At 49.7% G+C, this 7,639-nt stretch overlaps 1 long non-coding RNA gene across 1 annotated transcript; it reads right to left on the bottom strand.

Moving 5' to 3' along the window:
• Positions 1–1,202: 1,202 nt before the first annotated feature.
• On the bottom strand, positions 1,203–5,644 carry LOC122226612. The gene is made up of 2 exons (XR_006205702.1): positions 5,371–5,644; positions 1,203–1,489 (listed from the first exon to the last, which is right to left on the bottom strand). It is a non-coding gene; the product is annotated as an uncharacterized LOC122226612 (long non-coding RNA).
• Between the last annotated feature and the right edge of the window lie 1,995 nt (positions 5,645–7,639).

The raw sequence follows: 7,639 nt of genomic DNA, 5'->3' as shown, positions 1-7,639 counted from the left end.
ACAGACAGACAGAGCAGGAGTGGGGGAGGGGCGGAGACAGAGAGGGAGGCACAGAATCTGAAACAGGCTCCAGGCTCTGAGCCCCCGTGGCTGAGCTGCACCCCAGCGCAGGTACAAGGAGAGGTGGCTGTCATCTGGTGCCCGCGGGAGGATGCATTCCAGAGCACCACAGGAGTTCAGGCAAGAGAGGAAGAACAGTGTGGAGGGCAGAGAGTGTGGCGGGCACTTGTGCGGGACTTGAGCCTGGAAGGGTGGGCAGGGCTGGGCTAGGCCAATGAGGGGAGGCTCTGCGTTAATAAAGAGGCGAGGGCCGAGCCACAGGACAGGCTCTGCAGCTGCCTGTACAGTTCGCAGACCTCCATGTGTGAGGTCTGGACATAGCCACACTCATTAGCTTAGGAAGCCACGGCTTCTCAGAGCACAATATTTAAATAGGAAGGACTTTGCCCTGACATCTGCATTGATCCTGAAGACATGCCCGGAGGTGATGCCGAGAGCCCCCATCCTAAGAAGAACATTTCCTTCCTTCAGCGATTGGGTTTTGGGTTTTGTTTTGGTTTTGGGGGTTTTTGTTTTTGTTTTTGTTTTTGTTTTTGTTTTTTTTTTGCATTTTTATCCTGTTGCAACACACTAGGCAAGCTCTCATTGCCTCCAAAGCCCTCCCAGGCACTCACACCAGCCCCCGGTTGGAGGATAAAGGAGGGGCACCCCTTCTAAGCAAGTCACAGGGAACCTGACATCCACCATCACGTGTGTTTCAATGGCACTGATTTTAAAGGAATTTTTAGACGGGCTCAAGTAACAATCTGGAAAAGCCAGACTCCAGAGAACAATGAGAAAATGTAAGGAAGCCAAATATAAAAATCCTGGCACATGCAAAAGAAAAGAAAAAAAAAAATCAATTCACTTCCCCAGATTACAACTGGAAATTCCCAGAGGAACAGGTAGATTTTTTTTTTTTTTTTTTTTGGGGGGAAGAGGAAAAGAGATTATATTTTATGGGAAGAGATACAATAACCATTCTCTTCCCATAAAGCAAGTGATGGAAGATTGTCTCTGCTCCATAGATGCACGCTGCACATTCTCGGGATAATACCAACAGGAAATCAATAGGATCTTTTATATGTGAAAAGACATTATCTCTCACAAAAACTTGCCACTCGCTGTTAATCTTGGTCCTGAGACAACAAGTAGCCTTTAAATCGAGATCTCTGTTTATTTTTAAGTTATCCTTATTATTTATTTGTTTAGAAATAATCACGTTCAAAGCTTCACCCTTCGTTAGGGCCGGAGGGCCTTCAGATAACGCTTCAGGACAAGTGTCTCCACCGAGGGCCAGACGCTCTCCAGAAACCTCCCTCCCGGCCGCATCCACTCCGGGTGAACGGCCATATCGTTAGCCACCAAAAGCTTTATCAGGGCATAATTTGGCAGCTGTGACGAGCTCGACGGGATTTATGGGATCTCCTGGTTTTTTGCCTCCATTGATCTGAAATGGAACCAAAGTTAATATTAGCAAAAAGCACTTTGTGCTAGGGTAATTTTCCCATGAAAGGCTTTGGCGACTGGTGGCTTTGAACATCTATCATCCAAGTGCTCTTGGCCAACTCTAGGTCATGAGTTTCATAATACCCAAAAGAGTAAATATCCTTGTCTCTCCTCCCGTATGAGAATCTAACCACCATCCTGGTGAACTCTCTCATTTTTCCAAGACACTAATTTAATTGTCACAGGGTATAAACCCCATTAGTATCAGGTTCGGATTTAGCACTGGCTCTGACCTTGTATTAGCTTCCTGGGGCTGCCCTAACAAAGTGCCAAAAACTAGGTGGCTTAAAACAACAGAAATTTCTTCTCTCACAGTCAGCAGGCCTGAGCTCTACCTGAGGACCTTGGGGGGGCGGGGGGAGGGAGGATCCTTCTCTGTAGCTTCCAGCTTCAATGGCAGACGGATGTCCTTGGTGACCCTCGGCTTGTAGCTACAGGGCTCCAGTCGCACGGCCACCCCTCCCTCTGTCTTCACGTGGTCTTTCCTGGCTGCATGTCTGTGTCCAGGTTTCCCTTTTCCATAAGGACACCCGTCACATTGGATTAGAACCCACCCTAATGACCTCATCTCAACTTGATGACCTCTTGCCAAGTCATCTTGGTGACGTCAACTTAAAGACCCTATTGCCAGGTAAGGTCACATTGTGAAGTATGAGGGGTTGGGACTTCCACATATCTTTTTTGGAGGGCACAACCCAGCCTAAAACAGCCCTCAAGGAATTCATCTCTTATTACACACAGACTAGATAACTTGTCATACGACTAGGTTGAATTAGGGGTTCTTGACCTCTGCACAAGTAACATCGTCTTGGGATAATTCTTTGTCCTGTGTATTGCAGGATGTTCAGCAAAATCCCTGTCCTCTACCAACTAGAGGTACAGGTAGCCACCTCCTGCCCCTTTTAACAACCAAAAGTGTCTCCTGACCCTGCCGAAGGGCCCCTGAGGGGCAACGTCGCCCTGACAGGACCAATGACTTCAGTGAAATGTAAACCAGGCTTATGAAGGTGCTTCATGCAGACTGAACCCTAAAGAGCTGAGGGTAGTTCTATGTCAATCAAAGAAGAGTCCCGAAAAGAGATGGGTCTTGAGGAGTCCCCTAAACGTCTGCATTCCTTCATTAATGTAACACGCATTTACTGGGCGCGGTGAGAAAAGAAGAGGACGAAAGAGATTTTGAAACCCCTGCCTTAAACATCATACATTTTAGCAGGGAGGCTGAAAATAAACAAGATGAATAAAACATATAATATGTTTAGATATTGATGAAAGGGGATGAGCGCAAGACGAAAGCGAGCAAGGAGGACAGGAAGCGTTGGCAGGAGAGGTGCTGAAATTTTCGACAGGGTGGCCTGGGAAGGGCTCACTGAGATATGGGTACACACCTAAGAAGTTGGGGCTGGGGGTGGGCCGCAAAGATTTGGAGCAAAGACCTTGCAGGCAGGGACATTCCTGGGATGTGTGAGGAACAGGAAGAGGCTTGTGCAACAGGACAGATAAGGCGGGGCTTCTGGGTCCTAGCAAAGACACGCTGGCCCTCCTGGTGACACGAAAAATCAGCGGACACGTGTGTGGAGGGATGACCCCTGGCCCAGCATGGTGGGTGACAGGGCCTGTGGCGAGGTTCTGAGCGCGTATCTGAAGGCACAGCTGAGCTTTAGTGGTGGGCCGGAGGTGGCCTGGAAGAGAAAGAAGGGGTTTTTGGCTCCCGCCAATGGAAAAATCGAGGTGGTATTAAGGGGGACAAGAAGTCTGCATAAGGAGCAGGTATGAAGGAAACATCAGAAGGAAGATCAGAAATTACTGGAATGCGAAGACTCGGGTGTTTTACGTGACAAAATTTACCAGTTCGACCACCTTTAGCGCTACGGCTCTGGGGCACCTGATACGTGTGTTGTGCCTCCATCACCACCATCCATGTCCAGAATGTTTACATCTTCCCCACAGGTACGCTGAACTCCTTAAACACCCCCACCGCTCCCCAGCTCCTGGCAATCACCAGCCTTACTCTGTCTCTGTGAGCTGACTGCTCTAGGAACCTCACGTAAGTGGACTCTCACAGTGTTTGTTCTTTTGCGACCGGCTCACTTCACTCAGCATCACGGATGAACTTCAAGGTGCATCCACATTATAGCGTGTCAGAATCCCCTTCTTGTTTAAGGCCGAACAATATCCCATTGCGTGTATGGACCACGCTCGTCCGTGGATGGACCCTTGGCCTTCTTCCACCTTTCCGCCCTCGTGAATAACGCTACTCTGAACACGGGCATACAAATGTCTGTTCGAGTCCCTGCTTTCGGTTCTTTGGGATAGATACCTGGGAGTAGAATGCCTCAATTATATGATAATTCTGTCTACATTTTTTAAGAACTGCCCTATCATTTTCCACAGCAGCTGCACCATTTTACATTCCCATTAGCAGTGTGCGGGAGTCCTTGCCAACACTTGCTGTTTTCTCTTTGTTTGTTTTTTAATAGTCCTACTAAATGGGCTTGAAGTGGTATCATATTGTGATCAGAAGGTTAGTTTTGCCTGTGTTAAGTCTGAGGTGCCCATTAGACATACAAGTAAATACATCAAATGGGATATATGGATCTGGATGTGAGGGGAGAGGATGGGGTGGCTAGACAGATTTGGGGGTCAGAATCTGTGGGTGGTACTTAAAGCCATGAGCCCGGCTGGGAAAAAAAAAAAAATTATCTGGGTCTGCACTGTCCAGAATAGTAACCACTAGCCAGATGCGGCCATTTAAATGTATATTAATTAAAATTAAGTAAAACTTAAAGTTGCCTTACTTAGTCACATCAGTTGCATTTCAAGTACTCGACAGCTACATTTGACTAGTGGCTATTATATTGGACAGTACGGATGTAGAGCATTTCCATCATTGCAATTCCACTGGGCAGCACCGGTATGGGGACTATGTAAGATTTTTTTTAAAAAGGGGGTGGGGGGGCGCCTGGGTGGCTCAGTCGGTGAAGCGTCCGACTTCGGCTCAGGTCATGATCTCGCGGCCTGTGAGCTCGAGCCCCGCGTCGGGCTCTGTGCCGACAGCTCAGAGCCTGGAGCCTGCTTCGGATTCTGTGTCTCCCTCTCTCTCTGCTCCTCCCCTGCTCTCTCTCTCTCTCTCTCTCTGTCAAAAACAAATAAACATTAAAAATAAATAAATAAATAAAAGAAAAAAGAGGTCCAAGCACTGAGTCACAGGGCACTTCAACACTGGGATCTTTAGTGGAGTGGGGTACAGGTTGGCCTAAAGGTAGGGTTACCTGATGGCCCTCTTTTCCAGGGACAGTCCAGATTGTGCCTGTGGGTCTGAGATGACTAACAGCAGCTCCTTAAATTCTGAGACGCACTCCACCTTGACAATATGGTCACCCTACCTACCCCCACCCCACGCTTACTTACTCTGCAGTAAGAGCTACCAGGTGGCGTCTCCTGTAAAGCAGGGGTGCGGAACTTCAGTGATCCACACAGTCTATACCCGGGCTCCTCCACCAGTCACCGGGAGCCAGTTAGAGGGCTGGGGCCGGTCTGCTTCTCCCCGTGACTAACCCGCGGAGGAAAAGCGTGCGCACCGGAGGCCACGCCTCTGGTACTGACAGGAAGCAGGTGTCAACCCCCAGCCCCCGTCCTCAGGGTCATGAGGGCACGCACGGAGCTTTGGGTCCACTTTCCCCTTCTGTCTGCTGGTTCTGATACGCTAAACCAAAGATGAGTTTAGATTGGCAAAGTTCGGGCTGTGAGATCTCCTGCTAGAATTTCCATCTCACCTGCAGCCTACCCTGTGGGGACCATCTGGTTATTTACAGCAAATCTCACCTTACTCGTTACCATTTACACGCACATGCAAAACCAAGGGAGAGCCTGAAGAGCTAGGAATGTCAGGATCCGCGGCGCTCCCGCGTCAGTCAGTCCATGTTTCGTTAGCCAGGGGGGCCGGAAAAGGAGAGAAAACCGGGAAGTCACGGGCACACATTCCAAAATCCCCCGTGACATCTTCAGAAGGAATGAAACCCCATGGCTGGCAAAAACAATAGCCCCTGTTCAATTCTGAAGTTTAGATGCGCGTTGGCACCGTTCTAGCTCAACCTTTCGTTTCCATGGAAACCATTCATGATGCCACACACACAGAAATGGGGATTCTGACCAGAGCGAGACAGGAGTAGCAGCACTGAAAACTAGCTTTCAAGTAAACCTGTGGCAGAGGGAAGGACAGGAAAAGCCATGGAGCTGTACTAGAGGGAGAGCAGCACTCTCAGGGTCCCCAGGATGAGCACTGGTAGCCCGCGTAGAGCCCACCGACCCCAGAGTTGGTTCTGATGACCTGGCCGGCGACATGTCCCAGCCCGAATCTGCTTTACTTTTTTCCTCTTCTTTTCTAATGCAAAAAGCGTGTTCTACAGTGGGTGGGAAAGGGCTCTTTGCTGTAACTCAAGCATAGGAAGGTGTGGGATGGAGGGAGCAGAAATCACCCATGGTATCAGTTTCCTGTGGCTACGGTCACAAAGTACCACAAACTGGGGGGGTTCGAGACTTGAAATTTATTCTCTCACAGTTCTGGAGGCCGAAGTCTGAAATCCGGATATAAGGACAGCCACGCTCCCTCTGAAGACTCTAGGGGAGAATCCTTCCTACCTCTTGCAGCCTCTGGGGGCTCCTGGCGTCCCTTGGCTTGCAGACACGTGGTTCCAGCCTCTGCCTCCGTCTTCACGTGGACTCTTTCCCTGTGTGTCCGTGTCTCAAATCTCCCTCTACGTTTTCTCGTAAGAACACCTGCCTTTGGATTTAGGGCTCACCCTAAATCCAGGATGATCTCATTTCGAGATCCTTAATGACATCTGCAAAGACCCTTTTTCCAAGTAAGGTCACATTCACAGGAATGAAGACGTGGACGTACCTTTCTGGGGGCCTCTGTGCCACCCAGCAACACCCACTGTGCCCGGGGAGATGCAAAGATTCACATTCTCGGCCCCGAATTGGCAATCCTGCGGGTCTTGAGGCTTTGGCCAATTTCAGAGGAATGTCATGACCAGTTCCTATCATTCTGAGACCCGGGCTCGGCGGGGAAGCTGCGTCGTTGCCATGGTGATCCCACACCTTGAAACTTTTGTCCTTTTGCATTGTTCGCAAGGAACTAATTACTGAAGCTTGGCTGGAAGCACAGGAATGTGAGAGGTGGAGTGTTTCTGCAGGAAAGTCATTGCTCGGAGTGGGGACCTTCCTCTCCCCTCATCAGACAAGCAGAATCTGTGACATTCTTTGGATTTTTCCCAGACGACCGTTGTACTAGGCTCAGTCACAACGTTGAACATAATCAGGCACATCGTAATCGGACGCATCTGGGAGTGAGGAGAACAGCCCAGTGGGAAGGGGAAATAAATGCTCCTCCTCACCCTCACCACGTCCCACCCCGCCAGTGCAAAAGAGATTCTGAAAACGTTCGACCCCCCAGAAATGCGGGTGGTCACAGGGACGGGAAGGGAAAAGCCTCTGCATGAACATGATTCATACGGCTCTGCCAGGCACGGAGCAGAAGGGCCAGGCAGCGGGTGAAAGCCCGCTTCTCCAGGGAACTGCACCAACTTGGAGAAGTTGTTGTTTACCCTTCCTGCGGTTTTCGTGCAGGCGAGCTTGTAAAAATGAAGATTTGGGGGGATTCGTCAGTTTCAGCCCGGATAGAATTTTGGCAAAAGGTCCTGTGGGTAATTTCCTTTCTCATGAGCTCTTTCAATGCATCCGTCCCCTTCTGGATTCAGCGTCCTGCCGGGGGGAGCGTGCTGGGGTTTGAACACATGGCCCCAGTGAGCCCTGGAGAGCCTACCAGATAGGAGGATGCAGAGGAAAACCCCCTCCTTCTTAATGGTGTTTCACAGCAGAGGCAATTCTCGCTCCTATAACACCACACTCCAGACCAAGATCAGCGTACTAGTGAGGAGTCAGGAGTAGGAAAGCAAAGTCGAGGTGGTCTGGCAACTTTACGTTATCTTTACGGAAGGAGGTTATGCATTTTTGAGAGCACAGGACGATTAAATACATTGTCCACAAAAATAGAAAAACAGCCCCGCCTCTGGACAAGCGAGGGCTGCAG

The sequence above is a fragment of the Panthera leo genome, chromosome C1, assembly GCF_018350215.1.
Source record: "Panthera leo isolate Ple1 chromosome C1, P.leo_Ple1_pat1.1, whole genome shotgun sequence".
Classification (NCBI taxonomy): Eukaryota; Metazoa; Chordata; class Mammalia; order Carnivora; family Felidae; genus Panthera; species Panthera leo.
Note: the sequence above shows the minus strand (reverse complement) of the source record. Positions and strands in the feature narration are given on the sequence as shown.